We start from the raw sequence: 24,724 nt of genomic DNA, 5'->3' as shown, positions 1-24,724 counted from the left end.
GAGATTCAAAACAAGTCACTGAACTAAAAAGGTAAAACGGAAATTTAAAATAAGTCACTAAACTAAAAAGGTAAAATGATCTTTCTATTTATAAAACTAATAGTTTACTAACACCATGAGAAATTAAGGGGTTTTTTAAAATAATAAAACTAAGGGGTGTTTTGATATTATTTCAAATTAAGGGGATGCATGTTTGCTCTGTTTTTTTAAAAGTAATTATTAACGTAACAATGAGTCTATTGTTTATCCAAACATAACAAGATAGTAACTATCCTCTTAAAAGTACTATTGGGGATATAATTGAAAATAAATTCATGAGGACAAATGAGTGAAATCACATTCATTGCTAAAAGTAAATAAAAAAATTTGAAAAAACTAAAATTTTAAATAAATTTCTTAACTAAGGGTTAGTTAGTAATTCAACACATGATTCCTTCGCCCCTTCTTCCTCTTCCCTGGTCTTACATGTTGAATATCGATCCCGGCGACCCCTTCATCTTCTCTATCTCCGATAGCTTGCAGCGACCCCATTCAAGGATGAAACAACTCCAGAGTTAAATAGTAATTTAGCACATGATTCCTTCGCCCCTTCTTCCTCTTCCCAGGTATTTCACTTTGAATATCGATCGGCCGGCGATCCCTTCATCTTCTCCATCTCTGACAGCCTTGCAGCGACCCCAATCGAATGGTACAAGTGAATCTCTTCCCCAATCGTCGATTTCTTAGTAATATCAGTGTAACTATGCAAACGAAACATGCTTAATTAGACAACCTGTCAGTTGTGGTTGGGTTAGAGATAGATGGATACAATTACTTTGATTTGTGTTATGTACTTGATTTGTTCCCACAAACTTTTCTTGTTAGGAACGAATCCGTCGGGCTCTAGAACCGACCTGACTTGTTTCTCTCTCCATGTACAACCACAGGAATTACAATTATCTTCTTTCTTTCTCTCTTTGTGTGAATATTTATTTTCTGCTGATATTATTTCTATAACATTCAATGCTCACTGTGAAAGTAAAGTTTTGGCTTTCATTCTGCAATAAAGTCATGTTTTTGTGGTATAGAGTAATATTTCTAACTCCAATTGGAATCGGATACGTTATGCTATTAGTATATCTAATTTCTGGTTGTTCTATGCTTGTTTTATGAATTATGGGTTGATGTTCACAATTTGAATCTCTGTTATAGAATAGTTGAAAGTTTCTGGTTTGTAATTCTGGAAGCGATATGTAGGTGTTTATACGTTGTTTTTATGTGGGACTTGAGATGCCTGAGTCATTGCCCTTTCATTCTTTGGCATGGTATCCATTAAATTTCAAATGTGTGTTCTCAGTAAAAAGTTAGTTCTAGTGTGATTCTTCTCTGATGCAAAAATGTTGAGTATTTGACTATCAACTGTTTAGTTTCTCTAGTTAATTATCTTATTAATTTCATGATGTTTTACCCTTAAGGTACATAGATATATGGAGCTATTCCTCTGCTTTACACCAAATAAATACTTATATAAACTGTATCAATAAAGCAAGGTGAAATTGAGCTTTCATTAGTTTGGCAGTATAATCTTATACATATTAGACTATCTATAGCCTATCTATGGACTATGTAGGGAAGAGCATAGGCAGTATAATCTTATAAATATTAGACAATCTATAGCCTATATCTATGAACTATGTAGGGAAGAGCATACCAACTCATTGACATTGCTCAACTCCGTTTTTTCTTTTAGTTGTCTGTCTTTTTTTATTTGTCTCTTTGCTTTTTTTGGTGGTAATAGTGAATACTCATATATGCTATATCCATTTTGGAAAATTTTATTGTATCCCGAGTCATTAGTTGATATATTACCACTTCAGAGTCAACTGTTGGATATGGAAACAATGGTGGAAAACACTCATGTTATATCAGTTTCATCAGTTACCATGAGAAAGGACTTTTTCCATTTATTTTATTCACACTAACTGTATGATGAATTTCAGTTTATCTCTTATTATACCTGTCTTAGCCATATGTTTTTCTTTTTGACAGGACAGTCAGATTCTATTGACTTGTAGAGGCAACAACAACTTCTTATTCTTTTCAAATAGAACAGTTGCAGACTACCATCTAATTTGTGACTTCTTTATGTGATATTAGGTGTACTATAGTTTTTGAGTTGGCCTACTCATGTTTCTTGTTAATGCTGCAAAATGGTGATGAGCATTGTTCAAGTCCATTTTATCCATTTTTTTTTTCAATGATGGAGATTGATCTGGCTGTACCAATTTTCAGCTCCCATGTCTTGCTTCTTCTTTTTTATGCCATTCTATGGAGCTAAATGGCTTAACTATTATGATACAACATTGTTCTTGGGGCATCACCTTTGCTGCAAGTTTTCTCCTATCCCCCTTATGAAGAGGCTGACCTTTTGAGTAATGGCTTAGCTATTATGCTACAACATTTCTTTTTCCATTAGCAAGTTTGCTGATGTTTGTTTCACATCTTTGTGATCCACAAGCATATTTAGGCTTAATCTCTAACTAAGGAGCTTTATTAGGATTAGCAGAAACCTTCTTCCCCAATTTTCTGACACTGAGCCCTCGAGTCTGTACAACCAAGTCCTCCTATGGAGTCTTCCAGTCGTCTGAAACTCGAAGGCGGACACCGATTCCACTGCCTCCAATGGATAGAGGCATATTCTGCATAGAAGAGTTCTTGGGTCATCTTCTCCCCTCCTCTTTGCTTTAATATGCCGGAGGATTTGCTATGGAAGTCTTCACTTGTGCTGCTGCAATTTCGGTTTTGCTCTCAGGGGGTACTTGAGCCAATGGCCATGCCGTCGGTATGGTTTTGCATTCTCTCTTATAATTTGTCCATTAGAGAAGCAGCTGTTGAAGCATTGGTAACTGAGCTGCGGGGAGTTCAGAAAACAGTTAGGAAGCTTGGAATGAAGGAAACAGATGAGAGCTGCATTCATTAGAGGCTGAAAAGGATGATAGTTTCAACAACGATTGCAGGTCTCTGGTTACCCTGTTCATCTCCTATTCAACCCCTTGTATATTTTTTAAAAAGGACAGTAAGTTGGTAATATGAAGTTAGCTTCTTCGAATATCCCGGATTGCATAAATAGGAAATAGCTTCAATGGAGCAGGGATGATCGTTGTTGAAGGGCATCCACTCATACAATAAATTGGTCACATTGATGAATCCTATACATCAAGTAGATAAACATCTATTATAGATGATGAGTCAGCAAAGTTGAGGAACTGTTCAGTGATTGAACCTAACCTTCAATCTACCATTTGGTTTGCATGTAATATTTTGATTTCTTCTAACCCCCCCTGTTACTTGTCCTCTAAACATGCTAGAATAGTTAGATTAAGCAACAAAATTGAAAGATATGATTACATATTATTCCTCAATAATCTTTGTTCTTTACTTCCTTAATGCTGTAAACACACAGAAATATCTTTACTTCCTTCATCTTCACTTCCTTATGTGCTGCCCATGAATGACTTTTAATAGATCAGGACTTGTTCTCAGAATTTATTCAATAATTTTGAAAAACTTTAAACTGGTTCTGCTGTTTTCTTGCAAATTTCTTTAATTGCTTTAATAGAAAATCAAGACATCTCTTGTTGAGCAAAAGATATGAATATGCACTTGTAATTTATGAGCTCTGTAACATTGTCATATGATCATTTGTTTGTTAGTAGGTGAGTCTTTAGCTCAAAAAAGGAAGAGCACCTGGGTTTGTTCCCAGAAGATGGTGGTTTGAGTCTATCAAGACTCGTATAGCCTTTTTCCATTTGGTGGTGTCTTCTTGGTCATTTTAGAGGAAGAAGGTGAGTTTTCTCTTAGGATGTTTTGGACATGGAAATAGATAAGTGATATCTTTCACTCCCACCCGTATGAAATTGGTAAACCTTGCTCATCTTTCAATTCTGAGTTTGCTTCATGGGTATGCGATTCTTTTAAGAACTATTACTTTGTGAGATGTGGATTAAATGATGGCAAATTACTGCACACCATGGGCTGAGATGTGGATTAAACAATGGCAAATTACCTATCCTCATCTCACTCCCACCCCTTATTAAATAATGCCATTCTTGTGATCTGATAGTTTGAAACCTCTCCATGTTATTATTCATGTGAAGGTTCTTAAAGATAAGGAGAAGGCGGAGGTAGCAAGAATGCAAGGTCGTTATTCAGTTACTTACCCAGTCATTTTTTAATAACTGTCCATAAGATACATTCCTTCTTTGTACTTCTTGGTTTATAAATCTAGGATTTTAAGACAGTAATACATTAATCCTCCCCACAAGAGAAAACTCTTTTTTTTTTTTTCTTTTGAATATTCTCCTGTTCCCATTTTATCTGATTTCCTAGAATTATACTTTTTTTGGGGGGGGCTAGACGCTTTGGTTCTTCATCAGTTAAATAGTCCTTGCTATTTTGCTTTTGGCATTACAGTCAGTGCAGAATCGATCACTTTCATTTGGCTGGACTTCCATGAATTTAGAAGTCCAATTAAGTAGCTTTCTTTTTTGGCATTTTGAATATGGGTTCCACTGTTTTGACAGTGTAGACAAATTCCTGCTGCATTTTGGCCTTCAAGTTTGCGTGCTTGCTGTCTTTCAAATCCAATACTCATGAGGTTGAAATGCTATAGGGATGTTGACTATAATAAGTCCTAAACTCTTTTGAATGTAATATGAGATGAAGCTTAGATTAGTCTTGTACCCCGTGTTATATGGTTACTTACTACTAACCTCGCAGCTGCCAAATTATGTTTTTAGTTCAGATTACCCTATAATCTAGCTCTTGGATGTGGTAATCCAAAATATTAATACAATGTGGATTATTCTAGCAATCCTAGGAGCTGCTTGAGTTTGAGTAGCTGTAAAAACATGGATAACTATACAGAAAAGCTCAGCTTGAAGGACAATTAATGTAAAAGATGGTTATGGGTTATGCCCCATCTAAGAGGTGTCCTGTTGAATTAACGATTGGCTTGATGCATGCATTTTCTCATTCCAATAACTAGTGGCTGACTACAGACTGCCTGCTAGATCATGTGTTATTCCTCCTTAATCAGTTAGAATAATGAATGAATCTCATTATAAGTTGTTTCCCAAACATACATGTTGTTGATGGCTAACTTCTACAATTAAGCACTGTTGTATTTTTTGGAGGATAAAAAAAAAAAGGTAATCTAAAATTCCTCTGTTCTGATCCCCTGCCCCAATGTGATCCATGTAAAGCTTTTTGGCATCATTGCTTAAAATCCTGATTGGCTGCAGGTGTTCAATTGTTTTGATTAACAGTTCTGCTTGCACTTTGAGGCTTTCCTATTGGGAATGGCACTTGTATATATAGCCTTCCTTAGGTTCTTGGGTGATGAAGATAACGCAAAGAAATACAGTTACAATCTAGAAGCTGTTGGGAATGGCCGTAAGTTAACGTGACAAGGAATTCCAATAAGCATTCTTGACAGTGGTCTGGAAAGTTCGGGACAGTCAGGATGGACTGATTTCTGTGGTGATAGGCAGGAGTTCAAGTTAAAAAGTGACATATAGCTACCACCTATTTAAAAGTTCATATAGTGGTCCATTTAAGTAAGTTCAATAAATTAAACATTTTCAGGATCTCTTATATGATGGATTATACATTTGTTTCTTTATCCGATAATTTTGTCTTGGAAATTTTGTGTATCAAAACTTCCCCGATTCTGCTGATAAGAGGTGTGGGAAAAAGGTTGTCATCTTCTAAGGTTGGGAAATGGGGACTCGTAAGTCTCAAAAAGTTTGTCATAGGACTTGTATTAAGATATGGACTGAGCTTTCCTACACCCAATGTCATGGACCCGTGGGAGAATCCCTTGACCGAGGGGTTCGAATGGTGTCCATAGGGGTATTGCGCAACATAAGGGTGGTAGTTTTGACCATTTGTAAATAGAGGGGTAGACATTGCCAGCCATTGATGGCTGTCCTTTTCCTTACTGTGCAGTTAATGAGAATGTTTTGAGTGCTTTGGATTCAGGCTAGAGCTCTGTATATACAACCAATTGTTTCAAATGGAAAAATATATAATGCAAATAGGTCTGGACATATATTTTTCTTCATTCTCCTCTTATCAAATGTGGATCCGAGTGCATGCATCTCCACATCTCTCTCTCTCTCTTTAGATTAACTTTTATATTTGGAAATGAGTACATTAGATTCCAACATAGGGATTTAGGTCATTGATCAAATCTGATCCGCTACATTTGGTGCTTTGAATTGTCTTGTGAAAGGAAGACTGCAATTGTTTTTCAATGATATCTTTACTACTTTTGGGAATTTTGTACATGCTCTCTAAAGGTCTATTCGATTATGATTTAGATCCATTGCTTGGTTTTGAATCCAAGCCCTTTCTATTCTTTCTTTGTTTTTTAATATAATTTGCTATAACTTTGTTACCTATAATCAGCATTATGGTTTTGAACAGACATGTCTTAGAGAATTAAGATAGATTTACCAATGGAGACCTTCTCAAAGTTGCATGAGCCTCCTATTGAACACAATGATTCAAGTATCATGTCTTAGGGGTATTTGCCAACTTTTATCAATAATTTGTTGCATGGCGATTAATAATTTGTCAACTTTTATCAATAATTTGTTTTTGTCAACTTTGTCAACTTTTATCCCTCGTACATACACTTTGCACAAGCAAGTACTATTTTTACTATGTACAAAAAGAATACTTTGGTTGTCCATTTTCTAATTGTAGGTTCAAATTCTTTGTTTCCAATTTTACTTTTGATACTTTTGCTTTTCTTTCAATTTAGTCTTGAATTTTTCACTATATGTGGACTTCAGAAGATATAGGTTAAAATTCTTGAACTCTATTCGATTAGGTGTAGCGACATGGATACCAGCAAAATAAACAAGTAGGGATTTTCGTTGGCAAATTAATCTTACTGCTTAATAGCATTTTTCATTTCCTGATTTCACAAGTATTAATTATGGGTCTTTAGCTCAATTGGTAGAGTACTTGGGGTGTGGAAAATAATTTCATACTTCAAGAGGATGGTGGTTCGAATCCACTAAGTCCCTTATCTATATTTCCATTTTAACTTCAATGGTAGTGTTATGGGAATTGGAATTTAGAGCCTGTTTGGTAACACTTCTGTTTTATGTTTTTCGTGTTTTTTTGTGCTACTGGCACAGAAAAACGAAATCTACCGTCTGAATGCACCAGTCTGTTTTTCTGTGCTAGTGAAACAAACCGGCCAAAAAAAACACAAAAAAACAGGAAATGATTTAGATCTTTGATGTGCTATAGATCTTCTTATTTACATATGTCCGAGCCATTTTCTTTTTTTTTATTCTCTGATTTAGATCTTTGATGTGATATAGATCTTCTGATTTACATATGTCCGAGCCATTTTCATTTTTTTTTTCTCTGATTTAGATCTTTGATGTGGCTTACCCACCTGCCTTCTAAGATTATCATGGATGCGGCTTACCCAACAGACCAAACTTGAAAGTTCCCATGTTGCAATTGTGGTTGATGTTGAGTGCCTGCAGAGTGTTAAACCGTCGCTTGAAGGCACCTAAATCACTAGGCAGTTGCTTAAGCATTGCAACAGCTACAGCCAGGGGATTGAGTGGGCAGAGCTGCATAATAGGCCAAAACTCCCCAATAACTCGAACACAGCCAGCAACCTTTCCTACAAATCTCCATCTCCAGAGCATTTGCACAATATCTGTGAAATTGAGAATTAGTAATGAGTTTCTAAGAGAGGCAGAGAGAAGGAATGAGTGGAAGAGGGGGAGAGAGAGAGAGAGAGAAGGGTAGCTAATCTACCCATCTCTTTATGCCTCATTGCCTCATCTGCTGTAGAGGTGTATGTGGGCCCAACAGAGTTTGTGTGTTCTTCAATTTAGGTAGCTAATCTACCCATCTCTTTAGTTTTCGCTTTTCTCTTCATCTGTTCATCTGTACATAATAAAGTTTTGTATTGAGATGAGATGTATGAAACAGCAATTAAATTCTTTTGTTTATGAGAACTTCCCTCATAAGTACTTGCAGATTTATTCATATTTCAATGGACCATTTCTAGTTGTAAATGTTAAGTTCTTGATTGCATAATAGACCACAAGATTTACAAACTTGAGTATTAGGCTCCAAACACTTCTTACCATCTACATAGATGTTAGCAGAGAACTTTATTGTTCCCTTAAGTTGTTGCTTGTGTTAATTGCCAAAGCCGCGAGGAGTGGCCAATGGAATATGGAAGAAACCTCTATATTGAGCACTGTTTGTACTCTACATCTAATTGTACCATTCATTCCAAAGAACAAAAGAGGTATAGTTACCTGTCTAGGCACACATAAATGACACAAACCTTCCAATGGGTTAGTTCATTGGGTGTGATCCTTGCTTCTTCTTGATTTTCTTTATGATATACCCATTGTTGGTGTGAAATCTAAAGGATAAATTTCATTACCCTCTGTGCTTGAAAGGAAAAAAGGGGAGGGGAAGTAATGCTGTCCAAGAGTTATGAGTTGTAGGTGATTTTGAAGTCCAAATACATACAATGTGTGTGATTGGAGGATTAGAAGAAGAAGAAGAAGGGTGAAGTCCAGAACAGTTCAAGATCCTTACCATAAGTATCTTTATATTGATATTATGATGCATCACAGTTCAATTTGAACCACTACATTTCTGGAGGAGACCACTTGCTTGTTCTTGCTTATATTCATATGTAGTTGTTACCCATCAAACCAGCAGGCTGTAAGGGTATTTATGTAATATCACTTTATATGTTCTAAATAATCCTACTTGTATTAATACTCAGGCTGTGAGGGACAATCTAGTAATTAGTCCATCTGACGTAAACCCTAGTTTCTTATAAATACTAGCTGGAGGCAGCAGTCTAGGTATTCCAAACTAGATACTCAGGGTGTAATGCTTTAAGCAACCTTGTGCTTAAACCCTAAACCCTAAACCCTAACAATCTTAAAGCATTAGATTAATTTTGTTTCCCTCTTTGATCAGCTTTAGAGTTTGTGTGATCGACTTTTGGTGATCGAATTCACGGAATCGGCTTCACGGTTGCGGTTCTTGTACGATCGACCTTGGAGTTTGGAATCACAGTGGCGGTTCTTGTACGATCGACTTTGGAGATCGGATTTGGCGCCGCTCACCGTTCAAAGTTCTGATATGTTCATTACACTTTATTTTTTATGATCGCAACACAGCTTTGCCTTCTACGCTCTTGGTAGACCTGTCAGAAAACTTTGCAAAAGTGAAAGCATTGATTGTTTGTTTACAAAAGTAGAAAGCTTTGATTGTTTTTCAAAGAAGACAAAAGGAAATTTCCTGACACTATTGATTGTTTGAAAGATAAAAGAAAGTTGAGAAATCAGCTTTTTGAATTTTTATCTTTATTCAAAGCTTTGGTGCAAATCGTCACGTTTGTAACTGTGTACTCAGAAAGCTTTTATTGATTAAAGGAAAAGTCAAACGTTTCTTTGATTCTGATTTGCATTATTAAAAAAAAAAAAAAAAAAAGAGAGGCATATTAGAGTACGTTGGAAAAGCAAAGCTTTGGTTGTTTTGAACAAAAAAAAAAAACAAAAACAAAACAAAAACAAAAGGCTTTAGCTTTTGATTCGTTTTTGAGATCGGTCACTACCTACGGATTGCGACCAGTGCCAGCCGTCATCGAACAGCAGCCAGTGATCCGTGCCTGCCAGCACTAGGGTGCACATCACGACTGTCGATGCCGCTGCACCGCCACCATCTTTTCCTCTGTCGTCTGAATCCAGGGTTCTCCATCTCAGGTGTGATTGTTCCTTGAAGTATTTATTTTTATTTGAATTTTTACTTGGGTATATAAACAAATCACATAACAATGGAGAAACATGTTGTTCCAATTGAGATGATCAAATTGGAAAGCTTTAGTGGCTCTGAGTTCAGTTCTTGGAAAAGGAGGACTCAGTTTGGACTGAAGTACCTCAATATTTTCTACACTGTAGGAAATAAATTTTCTGATTGCATAGACCTAACTGAAGCCCAATGGATAAGTGATGAAGACTTTTACAACATAGAGTACCATAGTGCCTATGTGTGAGGATCCCACCGGATGTGCCAAAATGTATTGGTGACTTTTACCAACACCCTCACAAGATGGCACAGGAGTGGTGTAGGTGCGGGCGTACCAGAACCTTTGATGCAGGCTCAAACGAGGCTAATAAACCTTATCTGACTTTCAACCAGCGGACTAAGGTTCCCTTGTGCCTGAGTAACTCTAAGGACCTTTGGGTTAGACTAAGGACATGTATCACAACTAGGGCTGCAACAGGGTCGGGTTGGGCTGGGCTTTATAGAACCTTAGCCCAACCCTAAATCTCCTTAGTTGGGGCCAGGCCTGACCCGACCTTGACTTAGGGCTAGAAAAATGCAACCCTGACCCGCTCTCAAGGTCGGGTCAGGTTGACCCTTATTGGCCTAATCATGGGGAGGGGGAAGGAAATGCATGGGCTGGAATAGACCAATGAGAAAATTATCAATTTTACATAAAATAACACTGTAATAAAATGTATTATATCACTCATTGTCTTCATATATAATATATTATATAACAAAATGTGGATGACATTTAAAGTGTATAATATATATATTATATCAATATATATTTTATAGTATTAACTTAAAACTGGGCCGGGGCAGGCCAGGCCGAGCTTAGCCTAAGACCTCAACCCTGGCCCGACCCGATCCTGACTCAGGGCTAGAAATTTCCAACCCTAACCCGCCCTCAGGGCCAAATATCTCAGCCCAGGCCCTGTTCGGGCTCAGGGCGGGTCAGGGCGGGTACGGACTGACATGGCCAAACTTGCACCCCGAATCACAACCAATAGGGATGTAAACGGATCAGATTCGGCTCAGATAATGCTATATCTAGGGCTGTAAATGGATCGGATTCGGCTCGGATAGTGCTATATCCGCATCCGCATCTGCATCCGATTAGCTGTCGGACGGATTCGGATAATGCTAAACGGATACGGATCGAATATTTTATCCGTTTACATGTAAATATAGGCATATAGCTTTTCGGATAGCTATAGCCTATCCGTATCCGCATCCGTTTAGCTTTCGGACGGATTTGGATAGTGCTAAATGGATACGGACACGGATACGGAAACAGATTTCGGCTATTCATTTACACCCTTAGCTATATCCGTATCCGCATCTGATTAGCTTTCGGACAGATTCGGATAGTGCTAAATGGATACGGATCGGATATTTTATCCGTTTACATGTAAATATAGCTTTTCGGATAGTTATAGCCTATCCGTATCCGCAACCGTTTAGTTTTCGAGCGGATTCGGATAGTGCTAAACGGATATGGACAGGGATATGGAAACGGATTTCAGCTATTCATTTACAGCCCTAACAACTGAGCACGATAGCAACAAGTAATACCAAAAAGGGAAACAAAGGTATCCAACAAAGATGAATGCAGAAAGATAAACTAATAGAACAATTTAAATAAAGACAAATAAACACTAGATCATACCATCACTAAGAGACAGGTAAACCAATGATTGAAGAGTACATCGCCAAAAATAAAGTAAAATAAAGAGATTGAATGAAAGCGAACAAGGACCATGCAGCTGGGGTTGGCCCCCAACTTTGGTTTATTAATATTGCTATATCAACTTTTGAGCCAAGGGGATCAACAGGAGATGACTTCCAAAGCTCAACCACAACAATCCTATAAAGTCCCAACCAGCCATAACAACCCATTATTCGGAAAGCTTGTTTGGATTCAAATCAAACCATCACAATCATGCCTCTCCTTTTCTGTGCAGATTCGTTCAAGATGCTATTCCCCTCTTAGATCTGTTTAAGGTTGGGGATTTCTGGGATGAGGCAAGTTCAGCAGATATCAGGAAAGATGACTTGCCTGCTTCCCTCAAATACTGAATGTCTCCATTCATTAGCCTCAACAGTTTCCTACTGACCAGAAGACTTATTCCATCTTCTGATGTCTCCCCATAGCTTTCGAACATCTGGCCCAACAATTCTTCTGGTATCTCACCTCCCGTATGTGTTATCCTGAAACATGGAAAAAAGGCAACTGAATGCACCAGGGGGGGAATTGGATACTCACACATTCAATCAAAATGACACAAGATATTGTACATATGATAGTTAAGAAGAGGAGCAGTTTGGAGCAATAGCACCCTGAGAGAGGATTCCATCCACAAGTGTATCCAATTATCCAATTTGACCATATAAGCCATTTGAACAAGGATCAGAATATCATTTTAAAATAAGTGCTGCGTGCACGGGTGGTGGTGGGAAGAGAGAAAATATAGGGATATATAGATATGAGATAAAATAGTTATAGGAATCCTTTCACCATTCAAAGCCTACCTTCCCTTGCTCTTTAGGCCTATTTATATGGCTTTCGAATAGTTACAAGTAGTTACATATAACTGGTTAACCACGAACATCACTACTAAGGTAACTACTAAATAAATAACTACACTCGTTAACTACATGATAGAATGCCGTACATACACTTAAACAACCGCATGCATGTAATAGAAAGTTTTTCTCCCCATATCTACTACATAAATAACCTGTCAAGCCCAATCCCTGCTTGTTGGGCCCAACTGTTATCTACTACATAAATAAATCCAGCTTCCTTTCTTTTCATAAATATTAAAAAAATATATAGCATATTGAAGGCCCTAGAGTATTGTCTGCCAAAAAATAAGAAAATTTCAGGTCAATGCGTTTTTTATTAGAATCAAAACTACAAGGCCTAAATGTCACACAAAACTAAAAGACCCAAATGCTTAAAGAGATAAATAACAACTGAGGCTGACTCTAGTTTGAACATAATGAGAGGATTCTCACGTTTCTCATGTACAAAGGCAATCCCAATGTCAACCTGAACTGCAGGACATTACTTGAACCAATAAACAACTTTATAACAATTACCCCATGTGTTATCCTGAAACTCTAGAAGAAATAAAAGCTCCTTCCAACTGATTCTCCCATCAGAACCACATAGGTTCCATGCACATGTCTGAATCTGAGTACCCATGTCAGAGACAGACTCCACATCTATTTTGAAGTGTACAGGTAACGTAGTTGCTATCAAGTGTCATAAACATAGAAGCCTCTATGTGTCAGTTAACGTTTTCCAGTTAGTCATGCAAAACAACTTGACAGAAAATGCACTATTGAACATTACTTATTGTTCGCTACCGTCATCTAAAAGCTCAAACTGTTAGGAAAAGACAGCATCAATGTATACATCAACACTCCCCCGCGTGTGCAGACCAAGATCCCATGGTCCTTGCACGTGGAGCTCACTCGGCATTTCCTTCGCATGGCACCTAGAGAGAAGAAATGTCGAGAAAACTCTTCCGATGAACTTCCCAGGATTCGAACACTTGACCTCCCTGCTCTGATACCATGTTCGCTACCGTTTCACCTAAAAGCTCGAACTGTTAGGGAAGGGCAGTATCAATGTATATATCAACACTTATTAAACCAGAAACAGTCTGGCAAGAACCAGAAATTGGCTGATGTGAAATGTTCTATTCAACCTGCAGGTTCTCAAGTTCTATGATTCCCAACCATGAAGCCCATGTCACTTGGTGTTACAACACAAGCACATAAAGATGTGTTTGCAAAGGATGCAAAAACTTGAGAAAGAGCATCTAGCTTAATTTTGTTTTTATGCACATGATGACAAATAGAAAATGACACTGTAAGACATACTTGTGATACATATACATCACATCAAGTAAAACACAACAAAAGAGCACATAAAGACCTTTTATTGATCGGGCATTCACCAACCAAAATGACAGCCTAGGCATATACACCCAGCCATCTAGGCACTCACCTAGTTCTCCATCACCTAGGCCAGTGTTGCCTAGCCCACCCTTGGATTGCCGAGTAACCTCAATGACAGTGACTTCAGCTTAAAATTATGACTCTAAATATAGAGTTTTTGCAATATGCGCATTGTAGCACAAGAAGACATTGTATCCAGTAGATGGTAGATATTGCCCTGTGACCTATGCAGCTGGGGTTGGTCCCCCAACTTTGGTTTAATATTGCTATATCATGCTATATTAACTTTTGAACCAAGGGGTTCAACAGGAGACAGCTTCCAAAGCTCAGCTACAACAATCCTATAAAGTACCAACCAGCCATAACAACCATTATTCAGAAGGCTTGTTTGGATTCAAATCAACCCATCACAATAACAGTAGGAACCGAGGAAAACAGGAAGTAGCACACAAAACTAGTATATAGATCTTGAGATTATAAATAAATAAATTCTAGAGACTCTTCCCAAATACTAGGAACAGGATTTCAAAACTATTTACAAGATGCCAAAACATAAATTTATGAACCGGTGAATGGACAATACCTGAGCTCCAGACATACAATATGAACACATTCTCCCAACTTATCTTTTGTCAGACAGGCAGAAATTTCAAGCTGACCTCCAGTTGGTGTAAAATTCATAGATATCGACAAAAAATCAGCAAATATCTGTTGAAGCCTCAGACTGTTTCCATAGAGGATTTCGGCCATAATTTCCTCTGCCGTATCATTGATGATCTGAACACCTTTATCATTGCTCTTAATCATGATTTGACTAATTGAAGCAGCCAGCACTTCTTGCACAGTAAACTCAACTATTTCAAAATCCAAATAGCTGTTAACATCAATATATCAGATGCATGGCCAGAAATCCATAAAAGATGCTGAAGAAATGGAGAGGATAGAAAAAAAAAATAGATGAAAAGAAGAATATAAAAGGAAAGAGGAGAAGGAGAAAAGGGAAAAGAACAGTATTCATTGAGGGCATTCTGGCAGAAATATAGCTTTCAGTGTTAGTCTTAAGGTCCACTGGAATGGCTAACAGTAGTAACTAATGTATTAATTCATATTTAAGGAGTATTGAATTTACATTTGTTACTGTATTCAAATACAACTTTCTAATATCATTGGTTCCAATTAAATCCCAATGGTAGCCAACTTGGATCCCTCTATCCACCTATGTCATTTCATGAATTAAGTCATGAAGAACTTGGAACACATGGTGGTATTATAGTAAAGGATGCAACATCTTTTCATTGACTCCACAGTCAGACAACACCCTAAGACTAAGACTATGGTTGCCAACGGATTGATCTTAACCCAGATCCAATCCAAACCCCAGCCCATTTATATTGGATTTGAACAAGTTAGAATCCATTTGGTAGATCAAGTTGTATCCATTCCATTTAGGTAGATAATACATAGAAATATATTTAAATCATGTTATATCATATTATATTAAATATAGATATAACATCCATACATAATACCTATATGCTATTCTCATATGGAACATATACTTCATACATTTTTTTTGGTACCACTTATAACATATTTATTTAATAATATAAAAATATATAACTTTTTGTAAAAGATTGATGATGATCAATGTTATTCGAAGAAATACCGAAGGAGAAAAAAAATCAATTCAGTAACTCAGCCAAGTTGACTCAGTTCTGAACTCGGTGCACCTATTTGGGACAGCAGTGAACCAGCTCAGCCTTCTCCATCGTGGGTAGTTGTTTTGGTTCTTTATTTGTTTGCTTTTATTTAGTTAAATCTTTATTCCTAGTTGAACTAGAGTCCCACCTTATTAGAACACTATCCTATCTACTTATGTGTTTTAATTAGTGGACACCGTTGTTTTAAATTTTAATTAGTTGGAACTCTACATTATCTAGTAGTGTTTTTAACTGATGGGCCACTTCACTAGGTATATCAACCTAGAGGGCCTATCCTTTGTCGACTTTGATTTCTTTATTGTGGTCGATTCCTATTGGGAATACCATTATGATGTTATGATGTTTTTATAAATAAAGAAGCTGCTGGACAGGAACCCATGTTGACTTCATTATGAGTTTTGCTTCATAAAATCCTGTGGTGATGCAGTGATGGTGCTGTGGTGATTCAGCTAGGTGGTTGTGGTGATGCAACAGTTGGTTAGTGGTGACTGTAACCTAGTTCTATGGTGGTGAATCCATAGTTCATATCTCTCTCATTGTATCTTCTTCTTTATTGCTTTAATTAACTTCAAGTAAGTATTTTGTGTTATATTCAACTATTGATTTGATTTTCAGCATGCCTTACGATCTCAGTTGATCTTCAGTTGTTTCTTATCACTAGGCTCATTGCTTGATCATTGCTTTGCCAATATATAATTTCTGAGGTCAATATCTGCTGTCGTTCTTCTATTTTGGAATTCCCTGTTGCAGTGGGGGACTACCTGATCTCAGATTCCAACCCTTGGATTAATCTGAGATTTTGGAGTTCTGTTCTCTCATCCCACAATAAGCATGGACCAAACTTTGGGCCAGATCAGATTCTCTGATCTGCGGATGTTTAATTTCTCCAATATTGCTGCTGTTATTTCTGTTTTGAGATTACTTGCCGAACAGGAACTCTGTCAGATCTTAAAATCTGACCTTCAGATTGGTCTGGTTTTTTTATATACTATTCTCCTATATCTGATTAGTGTTTGGTCAAAATTTTATTCAAATCTAAGTACTTGATTCTGTTTTATTGGATTTTCTTCAAATCTGTTCTATTTCCTTAGTCTACAATTCTGGCTTGTAAAAGATTTTCTGACCTAGTGTTAGGTGGATTTAAACCCCATCAAAGATGGTATCTTAGGGTATGATTTATATCAGAAAATAATTTGATAAGTTTATTAATAGGGTAATTTACACATACCACCCCTGAAGTTTGACGAAAGGATAATTTTACCCCCCAGTTTTGAAAAATTCTGCGTACCCCCCTGAGGTTTGCAAACAGTAACAAATAAGCCCATTCCGTCAGTTCATGACTAACAGTGTTAAAAATAAGAGGTGAACTGACAAAATTACCCTTGCAAAAAAAGATTAAAAAAAAAAACCTGCAACTCATCTTCCCCAAATCGATTGGGGAAGATGAGTTGCAGGTTTCAAAACCCTTTCAACCCTTAAGGAATTTAGGGTTTCAAATTGGGAAAAAATCCCAAATCAGGGTAGTCTTCTGTGCAGAAGGGAACGACAGGAATCACACACTCTCTCTTTCTCCTTCAATAGCACCTGGGCATTCTCCAGAAACCCATTCACCAAATTTTTGTTCAACCTGTTCAACCACCATGATCAAACATTTTGAAGCCTTCTTTACCATTTCACTAAACAGAAAGAAGAAAGGGAGAAAGGGGGAGAAAAGATAATTAACTGGATCTGGCAGTAACTAGCTTCACGATAGAGGAAACCCACATGAGGGAAGTTGTAAACGATGCGATTGAACCTCTGAGTCCTGAGAAAATAGTGTTGGCTCATCTTGGTTGCATCGATTCCATGCAGGACTAACAACCCCTCTCTTCTAGCTCTCTCACATTCCCAATTCCATAGTTATACTTTCTGGCCAGATCATCTTTGTTCTCACAATCATCATTTACTCAGTTAAATCAACAAGATTGTAAAGGAAATAAATCAAATCACTAAGAATTTCAAACATCATCAGAAATGGAAGATGGAGATCTACAATATTTTTCAGAATATTCTTTTTGGTGTGGCACTTTACCTTGGGTGTCAAGGGATGTAGCAACCATGTTGGTTGCAGAACTGAAAACCCTAGCCAGAGAAAGAGAGAAGGAGATGTCTCCTTCTCCTACCAACAAGATTCTGTGGTAGCTTGAGTAATCCATTTTACTTTGGGTATATCCTCCTCTTCTTCTTCTTCCTCTTCCTCTTCCTCTTCCACTTCTTCGTCCTCTTCCTCTTCCATGGTGGTCACTGTCTCCATAGGTGTGAAGCCCTTTTTCTAAACTGTGAACTCTGCAACAGATTGAGAAAGAAAAAATTATAATTCGGAAAAAATTGCAGGGGTTTCTGGAGAATGCCCAGGTGCTATTGAAGGAGAAAGGAGAAATTCATGTGTCTCACAAAATGGGAGAACCCTACAACAAATGGGATTTGGTCAAGAAAGCACAGAAGAGGGGTCTCTTTCTACAGGAAGCCGTTCCCTTCTGCAAAGAAGACTACCCTGATTATGGGAATAAGAGGGCGCATGGTAACCTCCCTGATCTCCCTTCCGTCTAGGTGAGTGCACCACTTTCAAGTTCATTCTCAACACACAAATCCAAAAGAAACAGAGATAAAACAACGCAAATGCAGAGGGAGAGAGAGAGAGAGTGTGTGTGATTCCTGCCGTTCCCTTCTGCAAAGAAGACTACCCTGATTTGGGATTTTTTCCCAATTTGAAACCCTAAATTCCTTAAGGGTTGAGAGGGTTTTGAAACCTGCAACTCATCTTCCCCAATCGATTTAGGGAAGATGAATTGCAGGTTTTTTATTTTTTATTTTTCTTTTTTTGCAAGGGTAATTTTGTCAGTTCACCTCTTATTTTTAACACTGTTAATCATGAACTGACGGAATGGGCTTATTTGTTACTGTTTGCAAACCACAGGGGGGTACGCAGAATTTTTCAAAACTGGGGGGTAAAATTATCCTTTCATCAAACCTCAGGGGTGGTATGTGTAAATTATACCGGATATCCAATCCGCATCCGGATCAATATCTCTACATGCGATTCGTTGGGGCAAGGGCTACCTCACCTCAGCTTCTGCTTTTGTTTCAGCAACTGTTTCTTATCCAGTTACTTCTCTAATTATCTGATTACTAATCGGATTTGAATCCTTGATCAGGTTGTCTAGAGCCAATGGATCAATAGTTGGCTTTTAAATTTGGATCTCCTAGGATCCATCCTGAGTCTGACCTGTAGGCAGCCCTATCTAAGACTTGATAGAGAAACTGGTTTCTCTCCAAGATTGTTCCAGACACACACATGGCTTCTAGGGAGCCAATGGAAGTTTGGATAAGAGAAAGGCCATATAGTCAGTAGCGAATTCTTCTATTAGCCATTAAAATATCAAATAGCATGAGTTCATCCCCAACAGTCACTCACCACTTGAATGGTGTGTAGCTTCAAAACTTAATCAATTCCATCAGTGCTAGAAACTGCACAAAATTGACCACCCCAAAGGAAAAGAAATTATAGGAAGAACAGAAGAGTTGTTTAGCATCAGCATTAGTGAATCAAAGTGATTCATGGTAAAGTTCTTCATTGAGGAATCCCATCCTTTACTTGCATTGGAAACTGTTAGCAGAGCAGAATTTGAAATGTCTTTAGAGGGATGGGGTTGGAAGGTTCAACTTTGTTCAGAAGGCTAGACAAGCAAAAAACTTCTTATCCAGAACAGTCTAAATAAGTTTAAAACATAATTAAAAAATATCAAAATTTTCTACCAAAAAACTTGCCAATAATCACTGCAGGTTGTGTTATCTTTATCATTATAATGTTGATCAACATCAGTATAATTACTACTTTGGGATGCAAGGTGTTAGAATTTTGGTTCAATTGGTCACAGCCCAAAACTTGGATATCTTGGAGTTTAATTATTGAGTGTACTTTTTGTTGTTGTTTTCTTGACCTACCCTTTTTTCCTTTTCTTGGCTTTCTTGTGAGAATATTTTCTCTTTTCAACAGACTTGTTTTAAACTCTCCAATTCCTTTTCTCAGTTTTGCATTTGCTTACTATGATTGAAATGACAGCCTATGAATAGGTTTCACAGGCAAACAGGATAACAAGACTTATTAATTCTTATTGCTTTTTCTGGTTGTATATTATTCAATAATTTGATGGAAACAAAAAACTCAATGAGCAACGTACCCATCCATGATGCTTCCAAGATCATTGTCATCAAGAACCTTATTCAGTTGGTGTTGACATCTTACACTGGTACGCAAAAGCTGTTTTTGTTCTTCACCCAAATTGGAACCCTCCATCATCTTCGGAGAGAATAGGATCCCAGAGAGAGGATTCCCGATCTGCTGTTTTATTTATGTCAATTCCTTTAGTTTCTTCAAAGCGGTTTGTTCTGATAGTCGCTGCACATGTAACGCCTGTTGTAGCTCTTGACTAGCAAGCTGCAAGAAGCCAAAGACCCCGGTTACCCTATCCTCTCCGTCCAATTTCTTGCTCACACAAAGCAGGCAATCCACATATCTTCCATTCCGCCCAAAGAAACTGAATGAAATCTGCTCAGTTTCCTGACCCATTATTGCATTATTGAATACAATCCCAAGATTTACAAAAGCTTCGGGATTTTTGAGTCGACAACATGCCTTGTGAGTCCCAAAAACCTCACCTAGCAGCATCTTATCAATCACTTCTCCCCGATCCCATCCAGACAAGCTGATCATTGCTGGGTTCCACTCTGAGCACCAGCCAAAGTCATCCATTCCAAATATTGGAGGAATCAGTGGGTTTGGGTTCTGTACAATCGCTTTGTAATCTCCTTCAATCCGAGTAAACTTGTCCATGACTGCCTTCTGACCAGTCATATCTTGAGCCACAAAACACACACCCACAACATTTTCTTGAAGGTCCCTGCTTGCACAAGCATTAACAACCAAGCTGACAGGATCACTGTCGGCCCTAGAACCATGAGTTTTCATCTCAAATTGGATGTTTTGCTCCTCTTTCCCTGACCAGAAACAATAACTTAGAAACAGGAAATCACATCAATTCAACAGAAACAATGGCAGAAGTGTAACTGATTTCTTTACTCTTAGAATAGTAAAATGAACCAGGGAAACAGAGTCTGCAAACAACCACCCTCCTCCGGAGTTCTTAAATAAACAATTAAGCAGCATGAAATTCCATACTTATTCATTTTGCATCCATTTTATTCATAGGGTATATGGCCATTAAATAATGAAGATGAAATAATGCAAAACAAAACATATGGAGTTTGAAAAATGAACCAAAAAGCAAGTTAGGACATACCCTGAAGTGCCAAATGCAGGATCCTCTTGACTGTATTAATTGAAGAATCTTCAACTAAAGTGAGCAAATGTTTCCCGATTGCCTGATCAACAGGCAGCCCAGTTAGCTCAGCAATTTTGATATTCCACCCATTAATGAGCCCATCAAACCCGACTGCCAATATTGGCACTGTTGCTGTGTCAATCAAACGCACCATCTCATTTGTCACTGCTTCTAGCTCCTCCATCCCTTCAATCTTAAGATTGTTAAGCCGTGAGTAGATCATGCTAGTGCTCATATCTGTGGATTCAGTCTCATTGAAAGCATTCCTGAGAATAAGCTGCAGAGAATGAATGGCATCCATCTCATAATCCTTCCAAGGTAAACTCCTTGCCTTAACAACTTCAAGGAAAGCCTTGAATGATGATCTTGGGTGCATCCTTCTTGCATCATCCTTATCATTTGGATCATGCTTTGCTCCTCCCCATTGAACCTGAGCAGCAGTGGAGGACCGGAACCAGAAAAGCATATCTTTAGAATTTATCCTAACTGCTGCCATCCCACATACTACATCAGCAAGAGAAAGAGACCCCGAAAACCCTGCGTCATACAGGCTATCTGTACTCAACCCCGTGGAATCCATGTGAGAGTTAGAGAGCCATGTGGATATCTCATGTATCTGGGATTCAGTTGGAGTCAATCCGAGTAACCACATCTTATTTCTGTACAAAAGTGCAGCCCCATCGCACTTTACCAGATCCACTATATTAGGACTCTGTGAAACAATTCCTAGAGGTGCATCCCGCATCAGCATGTCACATAAGAGTGTTTGTGTACGTAGAATGTTCTTCTCAAGAATCTGGTTTTCTAATTCTATCTCCTTATTGACATGGATGGCAAATACCTGGATTAGAAACTCACAGGCATAGCGTAGAGGGAAAGGAATAAACCTTGGAGTTGTGTTATGGCAGACCACAAGGCCCCAAAGTCTTTTCCTCTTCTGTGGCTGCAAGGAACCAGAGCTCTCACTTTCTTCATTTCCTTTGTTAATAACCACAGCCATAACCAAAGAAGCAATGGAACTCATGTTCTCCATATACTGTAAGTGGCAGCTGTGTGGGGCCCTCAGCATCGACCCACACAATGTCAAATCAAATGATAGCTTCTCATCTTGCAGCACCTTTACATGCTTTGCACGACAATCGCAGATCATACGAACCTTGCACTTCATGAAGAGGAACCTTGCTGCCTGAGGGATATCTGTGGCTGGATAATGTAGACCCAGATATGGTTCAAGGCCTGGTTTGATGATCTCAGACACCACCTCACCATGATCATCCTCATGAAATTTGTAGGCCATGACCCTGTCATAACCTGTAAGTTCATAGACCTCCTGGACCACCGTATCACACAGCCTATCCATGCACCCACTGGGCAATGACTGTAAGCGTACAATCGCCTTGGTAGCAGGTTTGTACGATTGGAGGGTCCCAGCAGCGGTCATAGGTACCTCATATGGCTTCACAGGCTCAAAGTCAATGATGAAACTACCTGTAACTCTGTGGACAATTGCACAGAAGGGCTTCCCAGAAGTTTTACAATGCACTAAGACAGGATTCAACAAAGAAACCTCCCCAAACCCAAGGGCCTTGTGCAATGCAGATGCACTAGGGGAAGTAAAAATGGACCTCACATCCGTGCCAATGCCAAGCACGGGGTAGTCTCCCATGCTGCCCCAGCATGGGAGACCATGGTTAGCATCTCTGAGGCATTCTCGCTATAAGCAATAACCTTAAGAGTCTTCTCATCTAGGGCTAACAAGCAACCAAAAGGTTGGATCAGCTTCCCTTTCTGTATGTGATGGAGGTAAGCTGTGGTTACTCTATCAGACCTGGGTTGCTGATCACCGGATACCTTGTTGGTTATGCGCACAGAAGTTGAGTAGTCAAATGAATTACCCAATTCCTCAAAGTCTGCATGAAGCTTTGCATCGACAGTGGTCTGAGCAATAATCCTAGCACTGTGTCTAGATCTGCTAGAACTGCTGGTGGACTGGTCGGGTCTGGAAGAAGACATTGTCACACTAAATCTAAATAATGAAAAGCTAAAATGAATCTATCTATCCCAAATTCTTTTTCAAGGGGAAGATATCTTTCGTAAGAAGGGGCAGAAACCTCGTTTAGTTCCTCAGTTGTACTTATACAACAACTGAACTGAACTGAAGTTAACTCAGTAAGCTTCAACTATCTTTCAGATCAGGTAGTCTAGTCTATCACGGAAATATCACATTTAGCATCCAAAACAGCTTAAAAGGAAAACTCCTAGAGCTTCTGATCGATCCAAAATTATTTAGTACTGTTCAGAATCACAATAAGGCTCTTACGAAAGATAGAAAACGAAGAAAGGCAGAATCACAGTTCAACAACAAGATATTTCACCGAATCCCCCGAAAGGTGCCCTACAAATGAACGTTATTTATCAACAGCAAAGGCACTGGTTCCTAGTTTCACTAGAGGAAAGAAGAGGAAGACGAGCGACAAAACGAACCGACCAGGAAACAGAAAAGGAAGAAGAAGGTTGATCGAAGAACGCACAGAAATGAGCTGTAAGCTTTCAATTCAATACTCCATGAAAGAAATAACGGGAACTAGAAAACCCACTACTTAAGGGTATCATGCATAAATCATTTAATGATGAAATAACATCATTTTCACCCAGAACAGCAAAGAAGCAGAGGTCTAACCTTGAGACTTCCAGACCCAACCAGAACAGAAACCCACTTCGCATAGATGATCAACTTCGCTTGCTTCGTGAAACTATAACAGTTTCAGCAGCATTGGAGAGGGAAGCGAATTCAAACCACGCTGCGACTCCCGAAAACAGAGAAAAGACCCATCATATCCTATATCTCGATCTGAATCCCTGGTTCGTCGTGTCCATGAAGGAGAAGCATGGGACAACCAATAACAGATTATAAAACTATATATAATGTCTTGGGTTCTTCCTTCTGAGATAGCTCCCGTAGAACTGTGAAATAGCATTAAGCGAGGCAAGAGTTCGAAGGATTCAAAAATGGTTACCAACCCAAGAAGATGAGAGCAGAGTCAATTCAGGACTCCTCCTTAGAGGCAATCCCAAGCCATCCAACTGGGCAAGTAAGCGGTGAAAAAGAGAAACTTGAAATTATGAGAGTTTGCGAATACCAATAGGGGAATTTGCTTGATCACCGTAGGCGTAAAGTATGGGACGAAGCCACGTGAGGTTGATGGTGGGCAATTTGGATCCTATACTGCCGAGCTGCCCGGCAGGACCCTACCGTCGAGACACAACAACGCCGGAGAAATGACCGCCTTAACTCCACTCAGCCAGTTTCGTAAACTTTATCTTTTTTTCTGTCTCTAATTCTATGCAAGTTCTCAATTTACAAATCAAACACTTAAATCTTCAACCTGTAAAAAATAAAAAAATGAAAATCCACTTCAATTCAAAAACTGTAAAAATGAAAAATAGATAGGAAAAGAAAAGAGGGAATCACATTATTCAAAAGTCCATTTCCAAATCAATCCAAGTTATTCGTTATGTGGATGTGAGATGGAATCAAGTGATCATTTCCTCTTCCAGTGCTAGTTTGCCAAAGACACATGGTTTGGCAGCAACTTATCCTTTGTTTTCCCAATAGGAGTAGAGACAAACCTATCATCAGTTCTGCAAAAATGGGATCGCTTGCCTTTTACTAGTAAGAAGGTGAGTATGGAAGTTTTAAGCCTCTTCTCCTTCATATATCCTGGTAGGAGAAGGAATCATTAGTGTAGGAAAGAAGGGTTATAAGCAAAA

At 38.4% G+C, this 24,724-nt stretch overlaps 1 pseudogene; it reads right to left on the bottom strand.

Annotated features, from left to right (window-relative positions):
- Positions 1-11,849: 11,849 nt before the first annotated feature.
- LOC122672557 lies at positions 11,850-23,354 on the bottom strand (annotated as a pseudogene).
- Between the last annotated feature and the right edge of the window lie 1,370 nt (positions 23,355-24,724).

This window comes from Telopea speciosissima, chromosome 8 (assembly GCF_018873765.1).
Source record: "Telopea speciosissima isolate NSW1024214 ecotype Mountain lineage chromosome 8, Tspe_v1, whole genome shotgun sequence".
Classification (NCBI taxonomy): Eukaryota; Viridiplantae; Streptophyta; class Magnoliopsida; order Proteales; family Proteaceae; genus Telopea; species Telopea speciosissima.
This window is presented reverse-complemented; position numbering and strand designations above follow the sequence as displayed.